The following is a 15086-nucleotide window of genomic DNA, read 5'->3' as shown; positions in this document are numbered from 1 at the left end:
AAGTATCCTTGATTTCTGTTCTTAGGTGACCTCCTAGTTGCTTCGGGGACCAAGAGCAGAAGGCAGGCATAGCAGCAATGATCAGTTGCGGGCTCTGGCAAGTGAGCAGATGAGGTGTGACAGGTGGTGAAGAAGGAAGGAAGCAACCTTCAGTATTTTCTTTTGGTTGACAGCTTGTTGTCAAGAGAAGCAGTCTTGGGAATGGAGAAGTGGCTCAGCTTGTAAAGTGCGCATTGACAAGTGAACCCGATGACCTGAGCTCAGATCTCCAGAACCTGCATAAGAAAGTGAAGTATGGTGATGTTTCCCTGAGATCCCAGAGTTGAGGAGGAGGAAACGGGAGAACCTGAACACTGACCAGCCATAAGTCTAGGTAAATCAGCCAACTTCAGGTTTAATGAGAACCCATGCCTCAAAACCTAAGGTGGAGAGCAATCAAGAAAGACACTTGATGTGGATCCCTGGCCCCCACATGTATATGCGTTCATGCATACACATGTATACTATGCATACATGTACATAAATGAACACACACACACACACACACACACACACACACACACACACACACACACGACCCTGGAGTCACTAGTGATTTAGTGCAATGCCTAGTTTTACATCATCAGACTACAGTGATTTGTGAAGAGGGGACCTCAACTGAGAAAATGCCCCCACCGGAATGGCCTGCATTCAAGCCTGCAGGACTTTTGTTTGCTTTATGACTGATGTGAGAGGGTCCAGCTCATTGTAGGCAGTACCAATTATGGGCAGGATTTTCTGGGTGCTACAATAAAGCAGTCTGTGAAAGCCACAAGGAGCAAGTCAGTAGGCAGTGCTCCTCCATGGGCTCTGCCTCAGCTCCTGACTCCAGGTTCCTGACCTGGATGAGTCCCTGCGTAACTTCCTTCAGTGATGGACTGTTACCTCTAAATATACAATGAATAAAAGCTTTCTTTCCAAAGTTGCTTTTGGCCGTGGTGTTTTGTCACAGCAATAGAAACCCTAAGACATTTACTTTTAATCTAAGTATACTTTTTCATCTATAAAGAAATGAAACAAAACAATAAACTAATTTAATTTTTTTCTTTTTAATTGTATGTGTACATGTGCTTCAGTGTGTGTGTGTGTGTGTGTACATGACTGCAGGTATATCTTGAGGCTAGAACAGTTAGATCCCTAGAGCTAGAGGAATCATCCAGCATGGATACTGGGAACCAAATTCAGATCCTCTGTAAGAACAGAATACAGTCTGAACCACTAAGCTATCTCTCCAGCCTTCATGACCCATTTTAAAAAGGAATCACAGAGGTAACTTACCAGCATTGACTCATGGACAATAGAACTCTGGAGTCACCTAAGACACCTTTATTGTACCCCTTAACAGGCCACCCACTCTGCTTATAGACAGCCTCAAAGCCTTTGCAGGGACAAGACATGTTGAAAAATCATCTGATGATGCTTTTCACACCCTTTCAAAGGGAACTTTTGTGACAGTGTTGTTTGTAGGCGGCATGAACAAGACAATGTCTAAATGCAGCGTCGCTGATTTTAGGATGTCTCAAAGGTTTCCTGCGCTGATTACCAAACTCCACTGTGCATCTGAACCACCTGTGGGAGGGGATGTCTCAGAAAACAGATCGGAGAAGTACAGTTTCTCAACATCTGACTCATCTGATCAGGGCATGGTCAAGGACAGTACATCCCAAACTCTCCTTACATGGAGCACATTCAGATTCAGTGGGACTGAGAAGAGCCCAGAGTCTGTACTTTGCTTATTTCTTTCTTTCTGCCTTTCTTTCGTTTTAAAAAATTAATCTGTGTGTGTTCTGGTATGTGTGTGTGTGTGTCTGTGGTGTGTGTGTGCATGTGTGTGTGTGTGTGTGTATGTGTGTGTTATGGTGTGTGTGTGTATATTGTGTGGTGTTTATATGTGTGTGTATGCTCACATGTATGAGCATATGTATGTAAACCTCACCTTGCATATATTTGAAACAGTCTTTCCCCCCCCCACCCCCCCCCCACCCCCCCCACCCCACCCCCGCTGTGTGTATTGGACTAGCTGGCCAGCAAGCTTCTGTGACTTCTCTTGTCTTCTTTAAGCTATTGAGCCATCTCCTCAACCCTGGTAGTGTCATTTCCAATGAATGGTAGGAGGTACTCATGGGGTTGGTACCCTGATCACATGTGGACTAGCAAGGCTCCCAGGGACCACCATGTTCAGAGTTTTAAATCCATATGTGCCAAGGCTGAGCAACAATGAGCCAAGGATGAATTCAGTTCATCTTTTACCACATGTGTCAGAAAACAGTCAGCCCTGGACACATTCCCAAGGCCCCATACGATGGGCTAGCTGTGGTCCTGATTGAGCAGAGCCTTTTGCATTGGAAAGCAGTGACACTTGGCATTCTCTGCTGCTGAGATCATCAAGGGCTCCTAGCCAAATCCAACAGAGGCCAGCTTTCCAGACTGGGTTATGAGGAGGCAGAGGTTTGCCAGGCAGGCCCCTTCCGACAATGCCAATTGTGGGCTAGACAACTTCCTCAGCCCAGCAGTGTGTGTCTTGCTTGAGACACCAGGAGGCCTGGCATGCCTCTTTTGGCATGTTATTTCCAACACACAATCCGAGCCATGCCCTGCCCCCCATCTGAACTCTGCTCTGGTCCTTAAAGCCCTCTGGAAAAGGTCAACCTACGTTTCCCATCTCAAAACTCCACTTCCAGCTCCAGCCTTTGCTCTCCCCATCTTCCCAGATGAAACTTCTAAGAGGAGGTCCTTCATCTAATTATTTGTTGTCTCTTCTCTCCAGGCCCAACACCTGACCATTTAATTAAGAAATCACCCCCATACTTAGGGGAAGGAATGCTATGACCAGGGAAAGGGAAGTCTTGGAGAGACAGCATGACCTAGCTAAGGCTTTGTGACAAAGGCATACCCTGGTTTCCACTTCAGCTGTGCCCTTGAACTATTTCTGGGCCTCAGTTTTCTCAAGTTTAAAGTGAAGCCTCAGTCTTAGGACTATTGAAAGGATTCAATGAGAGCACTTACTTGGAAGTCCTGCCTTTGCTCCAGGTATGTAATCAGTGTTCAGATTTGTAAGGTTGTACACAAGGTCCCAAGTTTAATCTCTAGACCCCAACACACACACTGTCTTACTCAGGATTTCTATTCCTGTGCAAACATCATGACCAAGAAGCAAGTTGGGGAGGAAAGGGTTTATTGAGCTTACACTTCCACGTTGCTGTTTATCACTAAAGGAAGTCAGGACTGGAACTCAAGCAGCTCAGGAAGCAGGAGCTGACACAGAGGCCATGGAGGGATGTTCCTTACTGGCTTGCTTCCCCTGGCTTGCTCAGCCTGCTCTCTTATAGAACCCAAGACTACCAGCCCAGGGATGGCACCATCCACAAGGGACCCTCCCCCTTGATTACTAATTGAGAAAATGCCCCATAGTTGGATCTCATGGAGGCACTTTCCCAACTGAAGCTCCTTTCTTTTCTTTTTTCATTTTTTTTTAAAATTTTCTATATTCTTTGTTTACATTTCAAATGATGTTCCCTTCCCAGTTACCTCCTCCCCATACCATGCCTGAAGCTCCTTTTTCTGTGATAACTCCAGCCTGTGTCAAGTTGACACACAAAACCAGCCAATAGACACACACACACACACACACACACACACACACACACACACACACACACACATTCTCTCTCTCTCTCTCTAAATGAATTTTAAAAATACACACAAAAACTTCACAGTAGATCAGCAACTCCTGACCATCATGCTCTTCCTCCACTTTCCCTTAGCTCTCTCATCTTGGGCCCCATGGCACAGCTCCTGGTGTTTCTTTGTAAGTGCAATTCCATGGGACTGAGGAGTTTGTCTGAACCTGATTTTGAAAAGGACCAATAGTTTGGGAGTATTCCTTTTACTGCATGGCAAGAGCACTTTAAAAGGAAGAGAATGGGACCATTCAGGATTCCGGCCACTAGGACAGACTAGAAACAAACAGTTATCTTCAGTCCCAAACATTTCCTCCACACAGCTTGTTTACCTTGGAGACCAAGGTCAACACAATTAGGTTTCAATGTCAATAGCACCAAAAGATTGAAAACCAGGACAGGGCAAGCATTTTATAAATCTGGCTTTCAGGGCCATGGTTACCACCTTCCTCTCTATACCGGGGATGAGGCTTTATTTGGGAGAGTGAAGACACTGAATTCCAGATGCGATTGTTAGAACGTGCGGTAGGGTTAATCATTGGCTCAGTACAGATATGATTTGAAGATATGCCTTTCCTAAGGTCCTGCATAGTGCATCTATGGGTTCCGCTAAGCCACATCAAAAATAAAAGCAAATAAAAGAGCAGGCTCTGGCTACAGTTGGTTCATTTACTTCATAAATATTTTTATGAGTGCCTCATATGTGTTAAGATGTACAGACAGTAAATGGAACACAGAATCTCCCTCTTCCCTGAGCCTCCCTTCTAAGAGTATATCTTACATCTTATAAAAAAATATCTGCTTCCCTGAGCCTGGATTCAGTGACACACAGGAAGTCTTGGGGGTGAATTCTGGGGGAGAGGAACCCTGAAGATAATCTATCTTCGATAGTTTATCATCTTTCTTCAAGACTATCACAGAAGCTCTGTCTGCACCCACACTTGAGTCATGCAGACTTTCCTCTTCTGTCTTGGAACCCATCTTCCCTGCTTCTCTGGCTTTTGAGGACTGAAGCACAGGCCTGGCTTCCCCTTTCTTTGTAAGGAGTGGACTTGCTAGTACTCTCAAAGCTCATCACACTCCAGAACTGAGCTTGTAGCTTGAATCAGTTTCTTTTCTGACCGGGTTCTTTGTCTTTAAGCTCCGAGCACGACATGTGCCACAGCTGTGCTCTCCAGCCTGTTCTCAAGTATCTCTAATTTTTTTTCCTTGAAAGTACAGAGGAGCGGCCCTGTAACCCTACCCCACTTCTCCAAGCTTTGGGGGTTCTGATGGGCTTGGCTCTTTCCTCCCCTGACTCCCCACCCCTCTATCCCCCCACCCCCGACAAGGGAAGAGACTTGACTTGAGGAACAGTTCTTCTCTTTACCACTCTGTAGAGCCGCTGGCCTTGTTAGGGCGCCTTAATCCCCTCCACCCACTGTTTACCTTCTTATCTGAAAATATTACTGGAACTGCCAATCTGCCAAAGGAAACAGAGACATGTTTTTAAGGCTGGAGACTTGCTTTTTGAGCCTGCCAGTATTTATATGGCTTAAATGGCTTCTCTGTTCCTGGGGTCACGTGGGAGGAGCAAGAAAACTTTTACCAACAGCTGGGTGGAAGCCAGAGGCCGGGCCAGGTGAAATCCCACAGGAGACTAAGGGCAAAGAACAGGCTGGGCGGGCGTGTGGTAGGATGGAAAGTGGAGGTCCTGAGCATCCAGGCAGCTTCGTGGACTCCCTGTTCAAAACACCCTGCTCTCAAAGCAACAGGGTCTTGTTATCCACCAGACAAGAGCTGCAGAGTGTTTAAAGTCAGGCACCCCATAAGAATGGAGATGTGATTTTACTCATAAGCTCAAGGGAATTGCGACAAGAGATTTTCTTGCTTTTTAAAAGTTTAGTGATTTATTTATTTACTGTATTTACTGTATTTATTTTTATGAGTGTTTTGCTTACACGTGTGTGTGTGTGTGTGTGTGTGTGATTGTGTGTGTGTGTGTCTTAGCAGAGTCACATGCATCTATGAGATTTTGGATGTATATTGTAGATTCATGGAAGCCATATTCTTTATAGTACCTTCTCTCTTGGCTTGTCAGCACTTTTGATGAGTGTAATTGAATCACAGTGTGTGGACACTAAGAGTGTGAGGGATTACCCTCCCGATTAGATATATGGGTTCTGAAGTGAGATGGCTTCAAGTCATGGTTCTTTTGCTTATTGTATATGTCAGGTCAGCCCTTTAACCTCCCTCAGCTTGATTATTTTCCATCTGTGAATGAGGATGACACTTGCTATGAGAAGACCCTTGAGACGGTGTTTATAAAACTTAGCTTGAGAGAGACAAGATCCTCTGTTACCCTAAGGAATCAACAGTAAGATGAATGATAATAAAATGAAATAGCTCTTGTCATGGATGATAGCACCAATGTGAATCTTGGCTTCTGGGTAAGTCTGACTTCCACCCTGGACTCCCTGCTAAGCGGTTGTGTAGCCAAACTAGTGTTTTGGTCAACTTGAGACAAACAGAAGTTGTTTTAGAGGGAGGAACCTTAATGGAAGGAATTGCTTCCATTGGATTAGCCTATTGGTACCTCCATAAGGATTAGTTTTAAATGATTGTTGGGGGGGATGGTTCAGCGCACTGTGGGAGGTGCTATTTCTGGACAGATGATCCTGGGGTGTATAAGAAAGTACACTGAGCACACAATGGGAAGCAAGCTGGTAAGTGGGAGTTCCTCTACAACCTCTGCTTCAGTGCCTGCTTCCAGGTTCCTGCTTGAGATTCTGCTCTGACATCTCTCTGGTGATAGACTGTGACATAGACCTGTAAGCCAGATATGCTCTTCCCTGGAAGTAGCTTTTGGTCAGTGTTTTCATCACAGAAGTGGAAAGCAAACTAGGACTTGGCAGTCACTTCGCCTCCCTGGGTTCCAAGTTTCCCATCTGTAAACTGAATGTAAGGATAAGGCATCAGGAGGAGGATTAAGTGCTTTATTGTGCCCTTCCCCCAGCCTTGAGCAGACTAATCAGACCTTAATTGTTTGCCACAGTCAATCTTCTGCTGACCTAGCCCACCTAGGGTGGAGTCTTCTAACCTAGGTGGAAGTCTCCTGCCTTGCACCTGCAATTTCCTGCAGAAGCAGACTGCAGCTGAGCTGCTGAGCCTGTTTGCTACAAAATCCAGTTGAAACAAAGTCACAGAACCCAGTAGAACAAAGGATGGTCCTTCGGCTTTCATATATAAACACAGAGCTGAAAATTAAACTTTGAGTCTTGATCAGAGAACCTTTTATCTTGGTTTCATTCTTCTCTTGACTGCCTGCCCTATTTCATTCCCAACCCCCCTTTCAGATAGCCCATTCTCCATATTCTCCATAGCTGCTGGATGGCTACAATTTATGTAAACAACTAGCATACAAGAAGCCCTTAGTCAACAGTACTCTCCTCTCCTTCCATCTCTTTCTTTATTATGTCTATGCTGGGTATCTTCCCCCATCTCCCCTGAAAGTCAGTCAGGAGATATTGGCACATCCCAGACAAACCAAGTTAATTGGGGCTGAGAATGAAGAGTATACTGTTGGATATCTAAGATATTTTGTCCCATCTCAGTACATTTTCCCATCAATAGTGAAAATATCTATGTTCCTACTTCTGGCTACCCTTTGTCTCACCATCCAGGTACCCAGACAGCTGGGGTGGAAGTTCACATGACAATTTACTTCGATGATATCCACTTAAGAATGTACTCACAGAGCGATTATTTGCACAGCAGAAATCTGGGTTGGTGAGCTGGGCCTGGAGCAAATCATTCCCAGGCAAATGGCATCTCAGAACCTCTCACCAGAAGAGGCTGCTCTAATCTGACCTCACTGCACATCCCTTCATACTTTCAAACAAAAGCAAATCGTGTGGATGTTATGGTCAGTGCAAGAATGAATGGAGGTGGATTTGGCTGGGGCAGAGACCCCTGGACATCTGTTTAGGAGGCTAATGGGAGCAGCAAACAAGAATGTCATGTCTCTATCTTCTAATCCTAACTGCTCCAATCCATTCTTCTTTCTTTTCATGTCTTATCTCCCATTCTACCTTTGTCATCTTTTTAAAATCATCTTTTTTTTCTGATTCCAAAACCCAGACTGATGATTGGGCTTGCTGGAGAGAAGTGGAGCCCACCCCATGTAGGTGAAATAATTCACATATGCATCTAGCACCAAAGTCCATACATGCTCAATACACCAGACTGCTATTGCTGGGTAACAAATAAACCCAGAGAATTACAGTTTGCAACAACAAGTGTTTCATTCACTAGGAACTAAACATCAGCTTAAGTGGACAAGTTAAGTCTGTTCTACCTGGGGTCATTCTGGGACCAGGCTGAAGGGGAATTCTCCAGGGAATGCCCCCCAGAGAAGTGTAGCCATGACCCAGGTACACAAGCGTAAGTTAAAGTACAATCCAAGATACTGCTGATGTCATATCTGCTAGTATCTTTTTGGCCAAAGCAATCATCACAGACAAGGGTGACATTACCCAGTCTGCCTTTTGTGAACTTCATGGCTTCATGAAAAAGGGGACTCTGGTAACAGAGAGGACTAAAAAGCTAGGGTCAATAATTCACTAGATGAGTACCATTAACATTTAATCATGAACTAGATGACTCAGTCCAGGCATAACAGGGATGAAGGGGCCTGGTAAATAGGACTCATACAATTCTTGAAGGGAGACAAGACCAATATATGTAAAAGGAGAGTAGAGAACAAGAACTAAACCCCTCAAACTTGGTCATACATCAGTTGTACCTTCAAGGTTTGTTTACACTGAGTAGTAAACCCCACTGTGGGTGGTTTAAACCCATGGTCTCAGGTATTTTAATACTTGGTCCCCTTGTGGTGATGCTATTTGTGGGAGGGTGGTACTGGTGGGATGGCTTGAGAGTTTAAAGAGTTGCACAATTTTTAGTTCACTGCTTGAGTCCTACTTGTGGCTCAGCGTCTCCTCTAACTTCCATGCTTCCACTCTGTCATCATGTCATCATGGACTCCTATCACACTGGAACTATAACCCAGGTGAGCTCCTTCTTCTATAAGTTGGCTTGGTCATGGCGTTTTATAAGTGCAATAGAAAAGTAACCATATGCACTACCTTCTAGTGTTCTCAGGTAGTAGGTTTGGATTGAGACTTGGGAATTTGTGCTTTCAACAGATTTGCAGGTAGACTGGTACTCTTCATGCAGAAACTATGTAAGATGGTATCCTTCCCAGGAAAGGTGATCACTACTAGAGAGAGCTTAATAATGGTCTTGCCTGGGTGCCTAAGTGCAGTGCCTCGATCCCTTTAATTTCATCTTTATCCCATTCCAAAACATGCTTCTCCTTTTTCACGTGTTTCTTTTATTTTTGTAAATATCTCCATTATTTCACACTATCCTGAGATCCCCTCTCTTCTTGTCTTGGGTTCCCTTTCTTCCTGGTTCTAGAAGGTACTACAACCCAGGGTGTGGTTGGGATGCACTCAACAGATGTCCATGCAATCATTCTATGCTTAGGATGGGGATGAGTAGCCATATCAGATAGATGACTTTCTAGGAAGGATTTGGGTCTCCTGATGATTCTTGATGGTTTATCTTTTCTTGGGTCTCTCCTGCATCTTTATTTTAAAAGTAAGTATGGTCCTTGATCCATTTGGATTTGAGCTTAGTACAAGGAGACAAGGATGGATCAATTCGCATTCTTCTGCATGCTGACCTCCAGTTGAACCAGCACCATTTGTTGAAAGGGCTATCTTTTTTCCATTGGATGTTTTCAGCCTCTTTGTCGAGGATCAAGTGGCCATAGGTGTGTGGGTTCATTTCTGGATCTTCAATCCTGTTCCATTGATCCTCCTGCCTGTCACTGTACCAATACCATGCAGTTTTTAACACTATTGCTCTGTAGTATTGCTTGAGGTCAGGGATACTGATTCCCCCAGATTTTCTTTTGTTGCTGAGAATAGTTTTAGCTATCCTGGGTTTTTTGTTGTTCCAGATGAATTTGATAATTGCTCTTTCTGTGAAGAATTTAGTTGGGATTTTGATGGGTATTGCATTGAATCTGTATATTGCTTTTGGCAAAATGGCCATTTTAACTATGTTGATTCTACCGATCCATGAGCATGGGAGGTTTTCCCATTTTTTGAGGTCTTCTTCCATTTTCTTCTTCAGAGTCTTGAAGTTCTTGTCATACAGATCTTTCACATGTTTGGTAAGAGTCACCCCAAGATACTTTATACTGTTTGTGGCTATTGTGAAGGGGGTCATTTCCCTAATTTCTTTCTCAGCCTGCTTATCCTTTGAGTATAGGAAGGCCACTGATTTGCTGGAGTTGATTTTATAACCTGCCACTTTGCTGAAGTTGTTTATCAGCTGTAGGAGCTCTCTAGTGGAGTTCTTTGGGTCACTTAGGTAGACGATCATGTCGTCTGCAAATAATGATAGTTTGACTTCTTCCTTTCCAATTTGTATCCCTTTGACCTCCTTATGTTGTCGAATTGCCCGAGCTAGTACCTCAAGTACAATATTGAAAAGATAAGGAGAAAGGGGGCAGCCTTGTCTGGTCCCTGATTTCAGTGGGATTGCTTCAAGTTTCTCTCCATTTAGTTTGATGCTGGCTACCGGTTTGCTGTATATTGCTTTTACTATGTTTAGGTATGGGCCTTGAATTCCTGTTCTCTCCAAGACTTTAAGCATGAAGGGATGCTGAATTTTGTCAAATGCTTTTTCAGCATCCAATGAAATGACCATGTGGTTTTGTTCTTTGAGTTTGTTTATCACTCTGAAGCTAATAGAAAAGAAACTGGGGAAAGACCCTTGAGGACATCGGTACAGGGAGAAAGTTTCTGAACAGAACACCAATAGCATATGCTCTAAGACCAAGAATTGACAAATGGGACCTCATAAAATTACAAAGTTTCTGTAAGGCAAAGGACACCATCAAGAGGACAAGTCGGCAACCAACAAATTGGGAAAAGATCTTCACCAATCCTACATCAGATAGAGGGCTAATATCCAATATATATAAAGAACTCAAGAAGTTAGACTCCAGAAAACCAAACAACCCTATTAAAAAATGGGGTACAGAGTTAAACAAAGAATTCTTACCTGAAGAACTTCGGATGGCGGAGAAGCATCTTAAAAAATGCTCAACTTCATTAGTCATTAGGGAAATGCAAATCAAAACAACCCTAAGATTTCATCTTACACCAGTCAGAATGGCTAAGATTAAAAATTCAGGAGACAGCAGGTGTTGGAGAGGGTGTGGAGAAAGAGGAACACTCCTCCACTGCTGGTGGGGTTGCAAACTGGTACAACCACTCTGGAAAGCAGTCTGGCGGTTCCTCTGAAAACTGGGCACCTCACTTCCAGAAGATCCTGCTATACCACTCCTGGGCATATACCCAGAAGACTCCCCACCATGTAATAAGGATACATGTTCTACTATGTTCATAGCAGCCCTATTTATAATTGCCAGATGCTGGAAAGAACCCAGGTATCCCTCAACAGAAGAGTGGATGCAAAAAATGTGGTATATCTACACAATGGAGTACTATTCATCCATTAGAAACAATGAATTCATGAAATTCTTAGGCAAATGGATGGAGCGAGAGAATATCATACTAAGTGAGGTAACCCAGACTCAAAAGGTGAATCATGGTATGCACTCACTAATAAGTGGATATTAACCTAGAAAACTGGAATACCCAAAACATAATCCACACATCAAATGAGGTACAAGAAGAAAGGAGGAGTGGCCCCTGGTTCTGGAAAGACTCAGTGAAACAATATTCAGCAAAACCAGAACGGGGAAGTGGGAAGGGGTGGGTGGGAGGACAGGGGAAGAGAAGGGGGCTTACGGGACTTTCGGGGAGTGGGGGGGCTAGAAAAGGGAAATCATTTGAAATGTAAATAAATTATATCGAATAAAAAAAAAGATAGTCAAGGTCAATAACCAACAACAACAACAACAACAACAACAAAAAAGTAAGTATGGTATCTGGAGGCAGCCACTACATGACACTGGTTTGTATGACTTATACAGAATGAAAATGTTCCCTCAAGGCCATTGCAAATGTGTCATTAAATTCAACCAGGGGTTTGCTTAATGGCAACCTCAAACCCAGCTTGCTCTTGGAGTTTGCTTGACATACTGGGCTTTACATACTGGAAGGTGAACAATAAAAAACCAAACAATAAATATAAAAACTAAACAACCCAACAGAGAAATGTACCAAGTAAATGGCTAATACTATTTGGTTCTAAATTATAGCTGGAACAGGAAGAGGAGGGCCTTAAATGGGGTGATCCAGGAAGTTTCCCTGAAAGCAGGGATGCTCTGAGTCAGGAGAAAATAATTTGTTCTGTTTGAGGAGCCAGAACTGGGCTGTTTAATGGACTGGAAACTAAGGAGAGCTGATAGAAGAGGATGCTGAGAACATAGCAAGGGATGATCTCACGAGCTTTATGGGCTGCACTGAAGAGCAAGGATATGGTGTTTGACTAATAAAAAGCCACATGGGATTTTCAGCCAGGTACTGTGTAATCTTGTTTACATTTGGCTAATCCCACTGTGACTACTTTGTGGGAAAGAGACTTTATGGTACATGAGCAATATCCCAAAGACTCTCAAAGATGATACTGGTCTCTGTAATAATGTTACGGGCTTGGGCTTGGGCTTGGGCTCAGGGATTGAGAAGTATTCACAGTCAGATCATCTGTGGTTTTGTCTTATTTTCTCCTAATTGTTGTGAGTTAAACTCTTCAGGTTTCAGTCTTTAGTTGTGTGTGGTGGGATATGTCTATAATCCAAGCTTTCGAGAGGTTGAGACAGAAGGACCATGAGTTCAAGGCTAGCATCAGTTACACAGTAAGTTTGAGGCTAGCATGAATGACATGAGACTCTACCTTAGAAAATAACAAATAAGAAAAACAAGAAAGGCATGATAAGAACCTTTTCTTTAAATAAACAGTGATCAGTTTAGCCTATGTGCAAATGCCTGAAGATTCACACAATGCAAAGTCAAGGTCACTCTGTAGATCTTTTCCCACACACCAGCCTGTGGCTGCTTGCTTTGAGAATTCAGCCATCAACACCCAGTTCCTCTGAAGAAAAGTCCCATGAGACAATTAGAATTTCAGTGACTGAATAACTTCACATGCTGGACCCATGTGTACACTGTCATCTGCTCCCATGGTGAAGTTGTAAGCTGTCCATAAATATTTGGAAAAAAGTGCCACTAAATTCCTAGGGCCAAGAAAAGGTCAGATCTTGTGTTGAGAGTTGGGAAAAATATTGGTTATCGTGGAGTCATGGTCTCTCACTATGATTGAGAATGCAATGGCTGGAATTAGAATCATCTAGATTTGCTTCCTCTGTGCTGTATGGTCACATAACTACTATAAGCCTCAGTTGTCATATCTGCAAGGTGGGACAATTACAAAAACATCTCCTAGGAAGTCTCAGTTAACACTAGCAAAGCACCATGAGAGAATGAAAGAGAAATATTATTGTAAAGGTATTTTGCAGTCTCAGAACAATAGGTCAGATAGTTTTGTTCTTTCTGAGACCAGTATATGATATAATAAACCTGCTGTGTTAGGATTTTCTTTTCTTTGATGTTCTGTGACACTGTTCCTGAGAAACATGAACAAATGCCTCCTCAATCCAGGAACCAATGACAGACCAAAATAAGGAAACCACCAAAGTCCGACTTGGTGAACCAATGAGGTTTTGGCGGGGTTACATAGGAATGTGGGTGAGGGATAACTTAAACAAGCAGAAATGACTCAGACTGTTCATCATCAAAGCATAGCCTAGCATGGGTGTGTATAGCTCATGAAAGCTCGAAGCCTGGATACTCTGCTGGCAGCTCCACAGACTGGAGAATATTATTACTTGGTCGTTCAGTTGGTTTGAACCCCTTCTAGACAGCTCAGCTCTTCTACATAACTCAGGTTGTTGGGGAGTGTCTTTCAGCAGTCCTATTATTTATGTATCCTTGAATGGGAAGGGTATAGTGAATCTGGTCAGTTTCAGGGACTTCCTGAAGTATTTGAGTCATTTACATTCTGGGCTTAAGGAGCTCCTTAAAGGGTGTAATGCTTCACCTCCACTTAGAATGTCCTATTATTTCACCTCTCCTTAAACATTTTGTGTCTCATTATGTTTTTCTTTTCCAGGATGAAAGGTTTTTTACTCTTTGAGCAAACTGCTATACAACCTGGCAAAGGCGATAATATAGATAACATAAAGGGGGAAAGACACATTTTGGCTTACAGTTTTGAAGATTTCAGTTCACTGTTCTCAACTTCCTTAGTTTTGGGATTGCGGGGAGGCAGGGCATCGTGGTGGCATCCATGTGGAGGAGGAAGGTGCTTATCTAAGGGTATACAAGAATCAGAAAATGAGGAAGGTTCTGGGGAGAGAGAGAGAGAGAGAGAGAGAGAGAGAGAGAGAGAGAACCACTACCACCCTCAAAATAATGGGAATTAAAAATCATTCCCATTTTTTTTGGGAAGAGGGAGAGGGAGACAGAGAGAGACAGAAAGAGACAGAAAGAGACAGAGAGAGACAGAGAGACAGAGACAGAGAAAGACAGAGAGGCAGAGAGACAGAGAGAGAAACATACCACACCACCAAAATGATGACAGTATCACTGTGTCTATTAGGCATAGTTGCAAAGATAAGGTGATTCTTTCAATAGGAGTGCAAATTATTCTCTTCAGTGCCTGACCCCTGGTGAATGTTTTCACAGAGGTGACCATTAATTACTATTTGGTCATTTTTTTACTATGTTATGTTGATTTTCATGGCGTTCACCCCTAACTAGCTGTCATACTTACAAAGAAGCTAAAAACTTGTTCCCTTTCAATATAGTGTGGGTAAAAGTCTGAGGTCTAGACTTATGCCCTGCCATGGTTAGTTTTTATTGGTAATTTGACAACCTGGGTCACCTGGGAAGAAGGAACCACAATAGAAGAATTGCTTCAATCAGACTGGCCTGTAGGTATGTCTATGGGGTATTGCCTTGGTTTCCAAATGAGATAGGAGGCCCCAGGCTATGGGATTAATCTTTCCTAGACAAGACAGTGACTGAACATAAGCTAGAGAGCAAGCCAGTAATCAGCATTACCCTGCTGTTTCTGTTATGGTCCCTGCTTGAGTTTCCATTCTGCTTATAGACTGGAAATGTGAGCTGAAACCATTTCATCCTCTCTGAATTCATTTTCATCAGTGTACTTTCACAGCAACAGAATGACACCAGAACACCCTTGTAGTTATTGAAACATAAACCAAGGATTTGATTCTGCTATCTGATCAAAGAAGAACTAGGGATAGCTTATGGTTTGAGT

Source organism: Apodemus sylvaticus, chromosome 2 (genome assembly GCF_947179515.1).
Source record: "Apodemus sylvaticus chromosome 2, mApoSyl1.1, whole genome shotgun sequence".
Taxonomy (NCBI): Eukaryota; Metazoa; Chordata; class Mammalia; order Rodentia; family Muridae; genus Apodemus; species Apodemus sylvaticus.
Note: the sequence above shows the minus strand (reverse complement) of the source record.